This window comes from Ascaphus truei, chromosome 1 (assembly GCF_040206685.1).
Source record: "Ascaphus truei isolate aAscTru1 chromosome 1, aAscTru1.hap1, whole genome shotgun sequence".
In the NCBI taxonomy this organism is placed as follows: domain Eukaryota; kingdom Metazoa; phylum Chordata; class Amphibia; order Anura; family Ascaphidae; genus Ascaphus; species Ascaphus truei.
Window position 1 is genome coordinate 48,148,846 of NC_134483.1, and position 17,651 is coordinate 48,166,496.

Genomic DNA, 17,651 nt, shown 5'->3' on the forward strand with positions numbered 1-17,651 from the left:
AGGATCTATTGTGTGAAAATGAACCTCCTCCCCAGGATACTATACCTGTTCCAAACTCTTCCGATACCCGTAGTAAGATCAGACATTATAGAACTGCAGAAAGCAGTTACGAAATTCATTTGGAAAAATAAAAAACCACGGGTAAAAATGTCAATCATGCAAAGGCCTAAGGAAACTGGAGGTCTGGCAGTGCCGACCTTGATGGCTTACTATAAAGCGGCCCAACTTTGTCAGATCACGCAGTGGCATGGTGATCCAGAGCTGAGGCGATGGGTAGCTTTGGAGAGGGAGGTGTGCGCTCCGCTAGAGCTCAAAGATCTTATTTGGTATCCCAGGGCTAGACTAAAAGATCTAAAAAACCCGCTGCCCTCTGTGTTGAACTCTCTCTCGGTCTGGGAAGCGACAAAAAATAGACATTCATTGACCTCTAAAAATTCATTAATGGCCCCTTTATATGGCAATCCGGACTTTGCTCCGGGGTTAACTGGAAGGAACTTCACATGCTGGCAAAAGGGGGGCGTAAGAAGGCTTAAGGACCTGGAGGGCAGAGACACAATCAAAACATTTGAGATCTTACAGTCAGAAAAGGGCTTACCCAACACAGATTTTATTAGATACCTCCAGGTTCGGGCATTTTATACCAAACACCCAAACAGACCACCACTAACCAATTTTGAAAAGCTCTGTGATCGGGGAACCGATACACGGGGACTCATCTCTGCTCTATACAGGGAGGTGGTTGGGACAGATAAGGATGACTCACATCGACCCAGTTTTATGACTCAATGGGAGACAGACCTGACAGGACCGTTAGACGACGAAGAGTGGACAGCAATTTTCAAAGCTGCGGCCAGCAGCTCGATCTGTACGACGCTGAAGGAGAACTCATATAAAGTATTATTGAGGTGGTACCTCACCCCAGTTAGAATGGCAAAATTCGTCGCGGGAGCTTCCCCTCTCTGCCCTAGGCAGTGTGGGGAACAAGGGGATCTGGTACACATGCTGTGGTCTTGTCCACGAATCATTCCCGTCTGGACACGAATTAGAGATTGGCTTCAAAAGGTCTTTTTGGGCCTCAAAATCCAACTGGATCCGTGGGTCTTCTTATTAGGTAGGCCCACGGATGAGGTATCTCGATCAGGAAACAAACTAATAGCACACTTTGCTACGGCAATGAGGTGCGAGACCGCAGCGTTGTGGAATCAGAATGCAATTCCATCGATAGACAAAATTCGGAACAGAATTTGGTTCGCTTGCCAGATGGAAAAGATGACAAGTCTAGTCAACGACACTGGCTCAAATTTTCAAAAAGTATGGTCATTGTGGCTGGCACAGACCGATATCCCAGGGATGAGCAATGCCACCGTTTGGCTTTGATAGTAACAGGTGGGTTGTCCTTCGGTGACGGAACAGACACACGAGAGAGTTGACAAATAGATTGACATATAGGACGAATGCGAGAGACCTACACCTTCCCCCGATCGTCGGACGCGGTGGGTTGATCGAGGAGTTAGATCAGAACACGCAGAAAGAGCTAGGTTTATTGGAATACTAGGAGGATGCTACACCCCTCCATGAGCCGTTACCTGCCCCCCCCCCCCGCACCCCCTCACCTTCCCCTCTCATGTCTTCCCCCTACCATGTTCGTCTCGATGTTGTATGTCATAAAGCAGACTAATTGATAACAATATGATATTGGATTGTACTATCTCTGCAAAAAAAAAACAATAAAAGAAAGTTATAAATAAAAGTGTATACCCCCTGAGGAAGCGAGCAGGTCTGGTGAAACGCGTAGGGTGATTATTGGTGTGCTGGGAACAGAGGCTAATCATTGGAGAGCTACGTGGTGCCATAGTTTGTGTTTGTGGAGGTTATAGGAGGAATCCAGGACGCAACTGATGAGTCATCACACACGACACGTGGTATGCCATTGCGTGTCCCCACGTAAACCGGCTCCAGCGGGAGGTGGATCCTGGAAGTAGATGCGAACCAGAAAGCAAAGGAGAGCTCCGTGGAGTAGTCGACATCCCATACAGAGACTGGAGCACCCTCGTCTACACCATGCAGATCTACCGTGGCTCCAAAGACGCCAGCACACTTGATCTATTTTGATCTACATGCGCATTTTTAACTGAAAATCCATGAGTGAGATTTCAACAGTCTCCAATTTTATGTTATATATGTTATTATACCATGCATTTTTCTCTTCTTTTCCTTGCATAAATATTAATCGTAATGGACATCAATCCTTTTCCACTCTGGAGCAAAGTATATATTTGTTCTCAGATACTTCATTTTCTGCTCTTATCTAGTTATCATCTACAGTAGATTCTATTAAACCCTGCCTGTGTAATTACTTCCATTTAAAGTTTATCTGGTTATTGTAAAGATCTGTGATTAGCGGTGCGTTCAGCGCGGTGTCTGCCTACTCCAACCCGCGATCGGGTGCTCCGTTTCCTCTTCCAGTGACACCGGTGCCGTCGGTGCCGTCCGTCAGTCTCTGCTTGTGTGCGGATCACGTGCTGGAGGAAATACTGTCTCCGCTGGCCCCACCTCCATGCTACGTCCTCACGGTGATGTCACCGTCACGCTGTGCGCACTCGCACTGTATCGGGTCCTGGCTTCTGTTCACTACTCCACAGCTCCTGCTGCTTCCTACGCTGCCTATCACAGCGAGGGATATTGGTGAGTACTTCCTTGCAGCCTCTCTATTTTCATAGGGCACTCTATATGCTCAGACAGACCCTTGGCAAAATGGCCGAGCATAAGATTTCATTCAGTGCGAAGTGCTTACTGCAATTCCTGCCTCCGTGTCTTGTATCTGTGTCTCCTGTTCCTAGCTCTGTCTTGTCTGACCTTGGCTTTTTCTGGACACCGGCTTACTAACGACAATCCACACCTCTCCAACCCCGACCATGGCAAAGTACCTACGACGATCCACACCTCTCCAATCCCGACCTCGGCAAGTACCTTTGACGATCCGAAACTCTCCAACCCCGACCTCTGCAAGTATCTTCTACCACTCTGACCTCTATAACACTGACCCGGCTACCACTACCAATCTACACTCCGGACGCGCTCTCGCGGCTGGAGGTTGGGATGTTTGTCAATCCCCACCTCGGCCCAGAGTTCACGTGCTGTTTGTGGTGAGCACTCCGTTACAGTATGCTCAACCCAACAAACATGGATCCCGCTGAGGTTGTGTGAGTCTTGAGCACGCACGCTAGTCCAATATTGAAAAATATTTAGAACAAAACGACCAACGCATGGAGTTGCTGCAACAAAACTTCCTATCTCTCATCGAACGGGCGCAAACCCCGCCTCCTAGTTCTGTCCCTTCGGGGGCTTCTGCCCCTGTCCTTACTTCAGTGTCCATGACCACGACCTCAGAACCATGACTTCCTTCCCCCAATCATTATAGTGGCGACCCGCATGGGTGCCTGGGCTTTTTGAACCAATGTTTCATCCAATTCGAGTTAATGCCTTCTCGATTTATTTCTCAAAGATCCAAGGTGGCGTACATTATTTCACTGCTTACCGATGATGCCCTGGCCTGGGCCTCACCCATCTGGGAATGGAGATCGAATCTCACCCATGATATTGCATGATTTACCTGGGAATTCCGCAGAGTGTTCGACATGCCTGTCCGCAAGGTAACTGCTGCTTCTTCTCTGTGGAACATTTCCCATGGAAACCGCCCCATTGCTAGATATGCTTTTGAGTTCCGCACCATAGCCGCTGAGAGCGGATGGAACGACGAGGCGGTGACGGCCTCCTTCTGGCAAGGTCTCTCTGATACTCTAAAGAATGAGCTTGCCGCACTAGAATGTCTCACCGATCTCGAAGAACTCATCGCCCTATGCATCCGCGTTGACCAACGATTGCAGGAGAGGAGATCTGGAAGACCCCGTCACCGGCAAGCCTCTCCAAGTTTCCATAGTCTCTATGCTGGTACGGCTGATCCGCTCCTGACAGATATCCAGGAGCCCATGCAACTTGGTGGCAATAAGTTGTCCTCCAGTGAGAAACAGCGCAGACGCAACGCCGGATATCAGGTACTCAATTGCCCCCATAAGTCGGGAAATGCCAACTCCCAGTGAGGTCCAGGGGAATCACACTGGGAACAATTTCAACCTCCCCAACCATAGGGAAAATATTGCATGCGCCGAATCGGGTCCTGGCTTCTGTTCACTACTCCACAGCTGCTGCTGCCTCCTACTCTGCCTATCAAAGCGAGGGATATTGGTGAGTTCTTCCTTGCAGCCTCTCTATTGGCCCAGGGCACTATATATGCTCAGACAGCCCCTTAGCAAGATGGCTGAGCATAAGCCTTCATTCAATGCAAAGTGCTTACTGCAATTTCTGCCTCCGTGTCTTGTACCTGTGTCTCCTGTTCCTAGCTCTGTCTCGTCTGAACTTGGCTTATTCTGGACTCTGTACTTCTCTACTCCTGACCCCGGCTTACCAACGACGATCTACACCTCTCTAACCCCGACCACTGCAAAGTACCTATGACGCTCCACACCTCTTCAATCCCGACCTCGGCAAGTACCTTTGACGATCCGCAACTCTCCACATGCCTTAATCCTAGCAAGTATCTTCTACCACTCTAACCTCTATAACCCCGACCGGCTACCACTACCAATCTACACTCTGGACGCGCTCTCGTGGTTGGAGATTGGTGTTTTTGTCAATCCCCACCTCGCCCCCGCGGTCACGTCCTGTTTGTGGTGAGCACTCCGTTACAGTTACACTTTGTTATCACTACACTATAGTGGTGTAAGAATTTCACTAACAAGCACTGTCTGTGTTTATTATATTTATTCATAGTCTGTATGGATACATGTTATTTCATTTAACTGTAGTTGTGAAAGAATTTCACTGGGTTTTTTCTAGATCTTGTTTCAATGTGTTTAGGTGGTGTATCTATAAATGCACACACAGGTGGTGTTATTGTTTTTAGTAGTTGCATAGAAGGTTTACACTATTTTCTTTTGTTGTTTTCCTTATCAATATTCATCTCATCACTTTGAGGACCAGCGCCAAGGAGGACTTTACTTCAACACATCAATGAGAAATGCTGTACCATGGCCCCCTATGATTCCCCTAACAAAAGATTCCCTTTCCCCCTCTAAACTTACTGGAGTAAGTAACTCAAGGGGATGTAATTTCAGGATCTTTAGTCATGTTGAATTAAATAACGTGTCTGAGTGAGTTGTGTTACTCACAAACTGAACCCTGCATACGTGTTAAGTCATTGGACCTTGCACAACTAGCTACAGTGTCTCTAACTTGCTTTATACAGTGGCGGCCGCCTTTAATCTCCTGCGGCCGCCACCGCGGGCTTTTTAAAAACGCGGGCAGATGCTGCGTTTTTTCGCTGTTTTCCAGCGCCGCGGGCGCTTTTAATGATAAGCGCCATTAGCGCTCGTCTGGAGATGCGGCCGACGCGCGGAGGACCCCGGCTCAAATTGAAAACATGCCCGCATTTTTACAGGCAAGCTGGAGGATTAAAGGGTCCGCGACAGTAAGTGATGCATATCTTACAGATGTACACTGGCGACACACTTTATTCGAGCTCGGCTAGTCCCACGAATTCGGGTATACCCGGGTGTATTGAGGTTTGTGACTGTTTTCTGCCCGAGTGCATTGCGTTATTTTCCAGGCAGGGATTGAAGCATTTTATTCCCGCTGGCTGCAATACTGCACAGTATATATATATATATACTGCATTACAATTCATGAATTTATGCCATCTGGTAGACACGCGAAGCATTGCAGCCTATTTAATCCTAATCATTATCATTTAACAGATCAGCCGCCCGTCAGCCAGGCATGAACCCAGGCTGGGAAGGCAAATGCAACGGGGCTTGTCAGAGGTGAGGAGCGGCGCATTCCAGGTATCTGCCAGGTACATACTGGGTATTTGCTCGAATAAAGTGTGTCGGTGCAGTAGCGCAATGGCTGATCGCGTGGTAGGCATGCGATCCGCCAATGGCACTGGCCCCCACGTGCCAGGACCAGACTAATGGCTCACAGCAGAGGTCCCTGCTTCTGAATGGGACTCCCGCTGTGTGAATCCTAACAGGCTGCATAAGTCTGTAAGAAATGCGCAGTTAGAGTTAAAAGAATAAATCACTCTCTCTGCACACCCCTAACAAGAGGATAAGCCGCTGCGACTCCCGTGAACCGGATGAGTCGCATTCTCACTGCACTCTGAGACTCCGCCCCTTCCGATTATGTCATTTCCGGTATCCCGATGATGCGGATGGTATGGATGGTGCTTCTCCCAGCAATGGTCCCATGATCTGAGTCTCAAACTGTAGCAAGTATCCTACTCAACGCGTTTCGCTATGGTATCGCTTCGCAGGAGTCATTGACTCCTGACGAAGCGATAACATAGCGAAACGCTTTGAGTCACAGAGGCTTATCCTCTTGTACATTAAATGTTTTAATATCACTACCCTGATGTAAGCCTTGAATTCAGGGGGTGTATTCTTTGAGCAAAATTCATTTTAAGTACCACCTGCACTATTGCGGTATTTTCTTTTCTCCTTGAGCACTGTTAGAGCAAGTGGATCTTTAACCACGTCTTTCATAGTTTTGGACCATGTGCATTAGAACTCCGTGTTTGTGAGTATAATCTTCAGAGAGCCCACTCACCTGCACTCCATTGAATCCTGCAATTTTGTCCAATGTTGTTTTTCTAATCTGCTATGGTGACACATCTCCCTGCTCCCCTGATTTTGTGGATATGGAATAATTCTATGGCAGTATTTCTGAAGTATACTTTTATATTGAGCAAACACATTAGTTTAGTATGACACAAGCAACAAATATAATGTACAACTCTCTATTAAAATATCCACTTTACAGTTAATAAACTCACTTGACTGCTTTACATGCATTCCACAGGTTTGTAACATTATGTACCAGGCCATAAAATGACATCCTGCTTGATGTAAGGGATCTAGCTTGTGTGTGCATTATACATTTAACTAGGAGCTACCCTATCATGTAATTAAATTATTTTTAACTGCTAACTGTTATACAACCGTTGCAAGTTTAAAATAATGTATGATCATTTTACATAACAATGTATTGCATAACTATCATCATTTACTGGAAAGACAGACAATGAAATACAGTTGCAATACAGCTGGGCAATAATGACAAAGTATTACTATATACAGATGTGGCCAGGCTTAGTGTTTTCGGTGCCGGGGATGGGCCGCGGATGTCTGCATGTTGGTGTAACCTTCCGTGCATGGATCCTAGCGAGTTTACCGCAGTGTCTATATTATTGGCTACTCAGAAGCCATTACTTTATTCCAGGTGCTGAATTCCTGCGGCTGGGCGATGAGGTAGCAAGGATGGAAATGATGGCCGCCAGGAACATTTGCAGTACAAACATCACTCTTTATTTTTTTCCCTCTGTTACTAGGGCTCTTCTCTTTCATACACAGTACACAGTAGCATGGATGTTTCCATTTCCTTCTCACTTGTCTGTACTCTGAACAGGGGCATCCCCAGGCGCCCTCACTTAACACATTGGGGTGGTGCGGACACTTGACTGCATTCTCACAAATTGACTTGTCCCCGTTCTGCATAACATTCCTTATGCTCTGTCACTATGGGCCATTCTTGGGCCCTTGCTGACTTACTATAGATAGGGAATCTACACCCCATTCGTTTCTCCGAACTGCCACTTCTAGACAGACTAGGATTAAGGCATGTGGGGATCTGCCTGTAGAACTGATTCTATGGCACCTGGGGGCAATGCTCATGGGGAACTCTGTGGCGTGCCTGCCTCCTCATCCGTGAACAGTTGAATTCACCTCGGCCATATCTCAGGACCCTATCTGAAAGGGCACTGTCCCTATCTAGAACATAATAAACAGGGACTGGTCTGTCCTATACACTTACGAATATACTTCTTAACTATATACACTGGGGCTCCTCCACTCTTGCTCTCCAGGAACCTACCCTCTAGAACTTTCTCCTCTCTATGTATATCCCTGTAACATTCTTGTTTCCAGGCAACACAGGGTGGGGCTTAGCATCTGCTGATTTGCCCCGAATCCTGTGTAATCGGAAAAATATCACTCTCTATGTGGGTCCGCACAATTAACCCCTAAAATTCCAAGGTAATCCCACAGGGTGGTGACATTGGTCTGCGGCACCATAAACAGTGTCTGGCTACATCTGTAACATGCAAAGTAATTAACATGTTAATTAATACTAGAGATATGCGAAATTATGTGACACTGAAGTTCACAAACCCGATGAATTTTGTGGGTTTTTTTTTCAAATTATTGAGAAAACAGGCATGCTTCACCCAAAAATTTGCAAATGATGAAAAGTCAATGGGGGATATTCTAGAAGCTGCACGATGTGCAAATCCGTATGGGAAGAGCCCTTTCTGATGGTATTTGCATGTTTTGCGATTCTGTAAGCCCTTCTCTCATTTCCAAATCATGTGGAAGAGGCTTTTTTGGAAGCAGTTTTAGTCCTGATCTGCTAATCCGTGCGAAATGACCAAACACATTTTTTTTTTATACTAACTGAATTCTAGTAGCGCTGAAAAGGGCCAAAAGCAAAAGGCTAAACCCCATCAAAGAAAGCGCATATTTTTTCTTGCCATCTCAAGGAAGCGGGATAGGAATTGGGAGTTCCCTACACAGTCTGAAATAGGGCTTTTGTGAGGAGGGGGGAGGATGGGGTTGAGAGGGTGAAAATGAGGGAGGGAGGAGTTCCAATTTAGTAGTGTCACCAATTCTATATATATCCCCTCAAACCTCCCTCCAAAAAATTAGGGAGAGACACAGTATGTTAAAAAAGAAGCACACCTGAGGTACCCTGGGAGATATGCTAATGGCTATACAAAGTATTTTTAAATGAGTCACACCCCACACTTCCTATGATATTTACATATCAGTAAGACAAATACTGACAAGTCTAAGGGCCCTTTTACACGAAAATCATCTCTCCCTAACTTATTTGGAGTGTGGTTTGCTGGATATATATACAACTGGAGACACTACTAAATTGGAGGTCCACCTCCAACATGCAAAGGCCCAATCCCAGGCCCCGGAAGGAATCCACAACCCCCAACCCAACCCCCCAGGGCAGTGAGAAAAAAAAAGGAAGTTGTTTGAAGCAGTTCAGCCCTTTGCAGTTTTCAGAGTTATTAAAATTCAGCTAGCTTGCAAAAAAATGCAAGTTTGCTCATTACGCACATATCTGCACAGCCATAATGAAAACCGCCTCTAAAAAGCCCTTTCTGCACATCTTGGACATACGAGAAGGGCTTACAGAATAGCAAATGAAGACAGACAGATTTGGATCCGCAGCAGATCAGCCAGTTCCCTTGGTCCACGAATTTCCGCGGATCAATCTCAAAAAGGACACATTGCAGATTTTTTATTATTATTACGAATACGTTTGGCGGATTCCGCAATCCGTTGACAAATTTGTACAATCCAATCCATGGATTCATCAATCCGTTGACAGATCTTTAAGAATCCACCAACGGATTGTTGAATCCGAGGATTGGATTCTACAAATCCGTCAACACATTGTATCCAATTGCGTTTTTGATGCATCCGCGTGGACTAAAACGGACCAAATCCATTTTTGGATTTATCACCGTGAAATGGATTTTGGAGGAGATATCCATAAAAATCCAGATTTGGGCTGATTCACCCATGATCGAAAAGTGGTCTTTTGACACGGATTGACACACATCAAAGCTACTAGAATATACTCGTAAGACTTTTCAAATACACACAGAATATATATACTGAGTACTGCTTTTTTGATTTTTAGATCAAGATGCTGTCTTTTTAACCTTTTAAGTGTGAAGGGGCCAGCAATACATGCACGTGAAAGAGTTTTAAGGGGTGCTCATTTTTTATCAACCATTCTTTGAGTTTGTGAATTTGCAAACTTTTGTCATGAAGCAAAAGTTCTCCGTATGAGCTTGCATATTTCCTAGTGGCGTTTTTTTTCTGAACGCTAACGAATTTGCTCATCTCTCTTTATGAAGACTGAGTAGGACAAAAAAAGTCGAGTGTGAGGAACTTTTCAAATGTGAACACGGCTTTAACTGAATGACTGGTACACTGGTAGGGAGTAAAGGCATTTCAGATGGTGGTATCTCTCTGTTCACCTTCAGTATATGTATTGCAATATAAATAAAATTGATACCGAACAGGCTACCAAACCCAACGAGAACTGATTGCCGGAGGCTAGTCTGATGGTTGTGGTTTCTCTCAGCCAGAGGTGTGTGAAACTGTCCAACATAAATTCTGAACATTTTAAGCATTTTTACCAAGCCTCAAATGGCTAATAATGTCGCCAAATTAGTTAGCGTACAGCGAATTATCACCAGACAGTGAGCAAAACATGGTATATGTGCCCAATTTATAATCTCTGCATGAAACCGATGTAGCTATTTTAGATACATTTTGAAGCAAATCTAGCGATTTAGAATTTCACAAATTATCAGATTACATAAAATTGGAATGCACTTTGATTTAATGTTTGGAAAATCGCTTGTGAACTCTGATTTAGCCGTGGCTTTTTGCGCACTTAAAAAAGGGCAAATTTCACATACGCAGATGTAAAATGACTTACTTTTCCCGTGACTGCGGGTAAATAAGTGAAATGCCTCGGCACTTGCTTGCATGTCATGATCCTTTGAATGCGGCTCAGGCAAGGCGTTGGTGTTTTGCGACTTCTGTAGTTCTTTGAATTAACGATAGGTGGTGCTAGTGTGTAGTTAGGATAAATGCAATGTATTCTGAGGATATTGCTACTGTGTGCTGTTACTGTATAAAACCAAATGCTCTACTGTTTAAAGAAAAAAGTTTATATCAAATATTACACGCTGCTAAAGGAGAGTTCCCTTTCTGAAAAATATATATACCCCCCCCCCCCCACCACCCAGGTGCAGGGGATTTCTGGAGCTGGGCCGTGTTAATTTCTGCTCCTTGATATTCTTACTTCTGAAGATGATGCCGGTGTCTGAAATCTATTTAAAGGTCCACTGGCAGACCATTTGGGGGCCAGAATTGTATATCCGGATGCCAGGGGATCCTTAAAGCTGAAATTAATGCAGTTAAACGATGGGGTCCCTTGATTCAAACTAGTCATATACAGTAGCGGCCGGGCTGACTCTAATGCGGCTGCCCCCGCAGTTTAAAAATAGCGCGGGCGGCGCGCTGGCTGTCTTCGGCCAAAACCCGGCCGGTTTTCCCGCGCCTCGGGCGCTTTCAATAATAAGCGCCATTAGCGCTTATCTATTGAAGCATCCGCCGCAAGGGAAACTCCGTTTTTAAACGGAGAACATACCCGCGGCTAGCCCGCTATGCTCCCGGCAAGCTTTAGTATGAGCTTAGCCGGGACAGTAGATGTAAACTGGTCCCCTCCAGTTCCTCAGGCAACCGGTTCCACCCCCTTACCTCCGCTGCTGCGGGGAATGCTGAGGAGGAAAGTGCAGGAGGAGATGGGCTCGCCGACGGCTCCCTTCACAGGGTGCCGCCATGTTGGACTGCGGGCGCATCGCTGAGGTTCGCGCATGGCCGAAGAATGTCGCGGTGGTCATTGTATGAGTCGCGCATGCGCAGTGAGATTAGCGAACACGGCGGCAGCAGTAACAGGCTGCAGAAGGAACTACAACTCCCAGGCTGCATAGGGAGGGATTACCACCTGACGCCAGGGAGCCAATAAGGCTGCAAGACTCCCTGGGGGAAGATATAGACTTTCGCACGCTGAGAGAGGAAAGAGGGAGTCAAGGTCTGGACAGAGAGGGAGCAGGTAGGGTCCCCGGAGCAGTGCTTCGGTGGGCTAGGCCAGAATTGCCCCCAAGGTCCCAGATAGTTCCCTGACTCACTGTAGAGAAATTATATGTATAGGCTGTAGGGAAAGGCCCTAGGTTAGGGACCCTTTCACTGTAGCAATAGTGTGAGATATGCTGCAGAACGTTGCCTGAAGAGAAGTGCAGCAAGTTGCAGAGGAGACTACTCAGACATCCATGATAGGGGTACACTCCAGTCGGGAAGCCCCTCCAGGGGCATCCGCCTAAGGATCCAATCGGGAGGATAGCAGCAGATTGCAGCGGGGAGCCACACCATTGATCTGCGGATTTTCCATTGTTGTCTGCACTGGATGCCTCACACCACGAGATCGGCAGCTGCCACACAGAACTGGAAGTCTCTAAAAAGGAACTGCACAGTCTCACTAAGGAACTGGAAATCTTCCAAAAAACTATCCTCAGTCTTAATACGGATCTTAAAGTTTCTCAGAAGGAGCTTCAGACCCTCAACCTAGAGATGGAAGCTTCACGCCAGGAGACCAGGAGCCTCAAAGCCGAAGTGCGTAAATGGAAGGGGGACTACACGGAGGCCCTAAATATTACACAGACTGAAAAAAGACACAATTTAAGACTAAAAGAAGAAAATTCTGATTTGACAGACCACGTCAATGAAAAGAATGAAAAGCTGCATGAGCTTGAAAAAATAAAGAAACTTTTGGAGGATGAAAAGTTTGAAGCAGAGCACCGACTGCAGAACCAACTGCAAGGTCTGCATACACACCTACAGAATGCTGAGGAGAAGCAGCGAACTCTGCAGGAAGAAAATCTGCAGGCTGCTAAGGAAATACAAGTGCTGCAGGAATGTCTGATTACCCAGTGTGTCCTCGCAAAGCAACATGATAAACTGAAGGCTACCCTGACCATCACCAAAGCATCGCTAGAGGATAAGCTTAGAGGCCAGGTGACTCGGTACAAGATGGAGCGCAAAAAGGTCCAGGAACTGAGACGAGTATCTGCGGCCCAAGCGAAGAAGTTCACAGTGCTCCACAAAATAATGAATGATAGGTGGAAGCAAGCTCAGAGAAAGCACAGGGACGAAATAAAGACCCTGAAAGGAGAATGGCAGGAAACACTCAAGAAACAGAGTGAGACTCTGCAGACCAGTAACTTACAGATGCCTCCAATACGGGAAAAGGTATTGGCTCTGCCCAAGCATCGGTATCCCACAGTAACTAAGGCCCGTGAGGACAAGGGTACAGTGAGAGCTGGGGACACCACTCATCTTCAAAACAAGATTACGAAGTTTGAGCCACCTAAGAAAGCACTAGCCAAACCTGCTACACGCCCAACAGGCAACAAACAGAGGTAGGAGTGCAGAATCAAAGCCTGAAGAATCCTTAGCTGAGGAAGCTGAAAAGATAGGACATTCTCTGGAAATGGAGCTGGAATTGCAACTCAATCCCAAAGAAGCTGAACTGGCGACTACATTGAATGGGAAAAGTGCAGGAAGACAGCTTCAAGAACTGAGGGCTCAAGTGGCTATTCTTGGGCGCTCTTGTAATACCATGAAATGGACATTTGGTGCTAAAGTGGAGTACATGGGAAAGATGGCGAGAGAAAGCGATTTGCATAAACGCTCTGCGACTGTAGCCATACAGTCTGCCTACAAAAAGAGGAGTGCCCGACAGAGGGGTAAGCTCATGACCACGTGGTCAGTAGAAAGACTGGACTTGGAAAAAGTTCTCCTTGAGCGACTGAGGACTGCTGATCTCAAGCACCTTCTGGAGGAGACACTACTAAACTGGAGGAAGGGCTCCAATCCCAGCGAGACTGAGGGTTCTCCTCCTCCATCCATTCTGTCAAGTCACTGAGATATCTCGAATGAGAGTGGAAGGATGGGCTTTGGCCGTGGCAAGCCCGAGCTTCCCACAATCAGGGGAGGTATGTAACAGGGGACTTACTCTGTTCATAAAACTTGCCTCTAATCCAGCAGTGTGCTGGTTAATTGACCAGCACCTGGCTGATTAGAGGTGTCAGAAAAAGCCTGCCTCTGAGACAAGAAGGGAGATTTTCCTCAGTACACAAGGGTGCTGACAAAAGGAAAGAGGTCTTGAGCAGAAAGGCTCTGCTGAAATCAAGACACCCAAAGACCTATATTCCTGGACACAGGGGACCCAGGAACCTACCAGAGACTGACAAGAAGGGCCACCTGCTTTAATGTATCTCTTGGGAATTTGGGGAATAGGGTGGTAATGGGAGTATCCCTCCAGCCCTGGAGAAAGGGACTGGGGAAGTAAGTGAGCCCTTAAACAGGGATAGGCGTTTGTTGTTTTCATATGTTTTGCTGTGTTAAAAGGGACAGGCACAATAAAGCCTTATTTTAATTTCACCTTAAAAACGGTCTCCATTGCTTACCTCTGCACACATCTCTTACAGTCTTCAGCGACCAAGGTCGATTCACAATGGATCACTGTGGTAGACTTGGTTTTTATCTGTTTTTAAAACACCTGCAAATTGACACAGTAGCATAGTACATACTGTAACTGTACAGTACTATCCACTGGATAGTGCAAAGGGAATTCATTCATTTCTGCCACCTGGCGGATATGCGAAGAACTGAACCCAAAGAATTCAGAATCCAGGCAATTCAAACAAATCAACAGCGGTAAACACAGGAATGACTGGTATGATTGGCGGCACTCACGGAAGCGTTCACGGAAGAATAACGAGTGAATGCCGCGTGTAATACAGCAGACTTCACGAAAACGGCTCCGTGAAATGTTCGAATAACGGCTGCCGCATCTGTAACTTGAAAAAGGAGGACAATTATGCAGATAATAATAATAATAATTGTTTGTTCTTGTATAGCGCTGCTAGTTTTACTTAGCGCTTTACAGAGACATTTTGCAAACACAGACCTGCCCTGTAGAGCTTACAATCTATTTTTTTTGGTGCCTGAGGCACAGGGAAATAAAGAGATTGCAATATGCCTTTCATTGCAAGGTTCAATGGAGCTGCAGGAAAGAACTGAAAAATAGTGGGAAAGCACTGCCAAATTCTATTGTGTGATCCAGTTTTGAATTTGAGTCTACCAATCAAGCCAAAGATTGTGTACATACAGTAAAAGGTAACTCACTGAAGAATAAATGTGCATCACGTGAAATTAAGACAAATTTTGCAACACACACTTAATAAAAAATAATAATACAGCATTAGAGTATCGGCACCTTCCTTTGCACTTGTCTTTTTCTATATATGTTTGTAAATATATATTGTCTCTTTCTTTACAGACAAAGATGTCCAAGAAGAGCCAGCCAGTGCGAAGAAAAAAAAGACCAGAAGATTGTAAATATGGAAGATTGTAAATTTGTATATATTATATATATACACAGTATACGTATGCTATCTAGTAGTATTGATATTAGCCAGAGTATAGATGTGCTTTGCCTTTCTCTCTGCCCCTCTGTGTCTTTCTCTCGGCACCTTTGTCTCTCTCTGCCCGCTCTCTCTCTCCATGCCAGCCTCCTTCCACCCTCCAGCTGCCCACTGTCAATGCCAACATGAAATGTTGTCACTGGAATGAGGGATGGCTTTATAGGGAGGGGAAAATGCCAGAAATTTCCAGCTGAGCAAAAAATGAAAATGACGTTTTAACTTGTTTGTGGTAGGCACCCAGATCTGAGCAGCAGACTTGTTCATCTCTATACATAATTATTAAGAACAGAAGAAGGTAGAAGAAAATTGAGAATCAGAAAATTGAATAAAGTGAGGACTACTTGATGTAAAGAACGTATAACAAAAAAATATAGCATGTTTCTAAGGTAACCTCCCCCAATTCAGGACCAAAAGAGAAAATTATATGGAATCATATGGATATGGGATATTTTGGATATGTTGTTACCCACACTTTCTTCTACTGTGACGATGTTATATAGGTGTTAAGGTGTTGGTTTAGAACAAATATTTTGGAAAAAATAATTTGTTTCTCTTCTACCTTCCCTTTGTAAGCTGGCATACATTAATGCATTGTCTCTCAATCGTCCCCTCAGGGTCCTTAAACATATCAGGTTTCAACAACAACAACAACCAAATGTTGTATTCATTAGCAAATTAGGTGCCATCACCTGTGAGTAAGTGCATTGGTCATGCCTAAAATCCGGTATATTTGGTGGTCCCTGAGGAGAGGTTTGAGAACCGCAGCATTAATATTAATGCGTTGCCAGGTTTTCGTCCTAGATCTGAATTAAATAGAAATAGGCATGTTAGTCCAGTACGATAGTGCAGAGTAAATGACTACTTCAGTATTAGGTGACACCTTTTTTATTTGGACTAACAGTTGAACGTTCTCTCTCTTCTACAGGTCAAGTAATACTCATTTACAATACACTAGAGGTGATACTGGTTACTTTGGTACCACGTGGGACGCTGTGACGTCAGACACCAGCGTCGGTGTCACCCCCTGACGAAGAGTAGTGAACTCGAAATGCGTAGAGGTGATACTGGTTACTTTGGTACCACGTGGGAGACTGTGATGTCAGATGCCAGCTTCGGTTCCCTGCTTTGCCTGTTTGTGTTTGGAGGTTGTTTGGAGCTTGGCAGACACCATACCTATACTCTGTACAGCAGTTCCTTTTGTGGTCTCGGTGTGCCGGGACATTTATCATCCGGCGGGACTGCTTGTTTTTTCATCTGACGGGTTGGCGGGCAGCGATATCGTGAATAGCGTAGTACCATCTTATTATTTGTAATGTAAGGGAATATATTGTTCGTAATTTACATAAAGTGGTATTTTAAAAATTACAACCCCCTTTTTTTGGGCTCTATTTTATGTATGTACTGTATGTGTTCTAGTTGGCCCCGTCTTTGATCGCGGGAGAAAGATTGGAGCTGCAGCAGGGACTATTTGAATGCTGGACTGTCTGGGATCTGTGCACACTCTATTTCTTTTTGCCACATACTTTGTATTACCTTATTTTCTTCTAGCCTAATGAATATTTTTAACACTAAAAAAACACAACATCTAAGTCCCAGTTTTCATAGGAACCAATGGCAATGATGACGCAGCAGTATATCCCAATGTATCGCAACATATCGAAAAAATAATAAAGACATCTACATTGGTATTATTTTGAACTATGAAGAAATTCCAGTGACCCATAACAACCAAAATATTACACAGCCATACTGATCAGGACTACAATGAACTGAAGCTAAACTTGGATTTGGAAAGATTTCTGACATTTGTTTGTTCTAAATGTATTCCCTTTGTTTTATTTATTTGTTGAGCCACCTTAAACAAAGACAGCTTGTTCTGCCTAAAACTACTTGTCGTGTTCACTGTGCAAAGCACTTGCGGTGAGTCAGTGTTTCTATGTATCTGATTATTCTCCTCTTTACTGTTTATAACAAGAATAAATTAGATATGATTTTGATTATGGTTTAGCAAGATTTATAAACTCCAGGGCATTATTACACCAGACTTTTGAAAAACATTACATTTTTACATGGGCTCCAGTTTAATTCGAGAACGGAAAACGGACGGTATTGTAAACCTGAATGTTTATAGGAAGGAATGTTTTTCTTTCCCGACCTTTTACTTGAGTCTGAAATTCATTAAAGTATGTTCAAAGAGGATATACACACTGGTGCCCATTTGATTATTTTCCATGTGTGAGGTCAACAGATTTCAGCTGATTAACCAAGCTCCTGCATAGCCAAAAACATGGTTACAACATTTCTGAGTTTTAAAATATTGAATTAATGATCAATTATATATAACTTCCATAGTACATAGAAAGTGCTGAAGAATTGCATTTGATTCATTTAGGCAATA

General features: G+C 44.8%; 1 long non-coding RNA gene across 1 annotated transcript in view; it reads left to right on the forward strand.

Moving 5' to 3' along the window:
• LOC142468985 (uncharacterized) overlaps positions 1 to 17,323 on the forward strand; it is a 40,372-nt gene extending 23,049 nt beyond the window's left edge. Inside the window, exons 2-3 of the long non-coding RNA XR_012788928.1 lie at positions 15,109 to 15,163; positions 16,670 to 17,323. This is a non-coding gene — a long non-coding RNA (uncharacterized LOC142468985). The remainder of the gene's footprint in view (positions 1 to 15,108; positions 15,164 to 16,669) is intronic.
• The last annotated feature ends 328 nt before the right edge of the window (positions 17,324 to 17,651 follow it).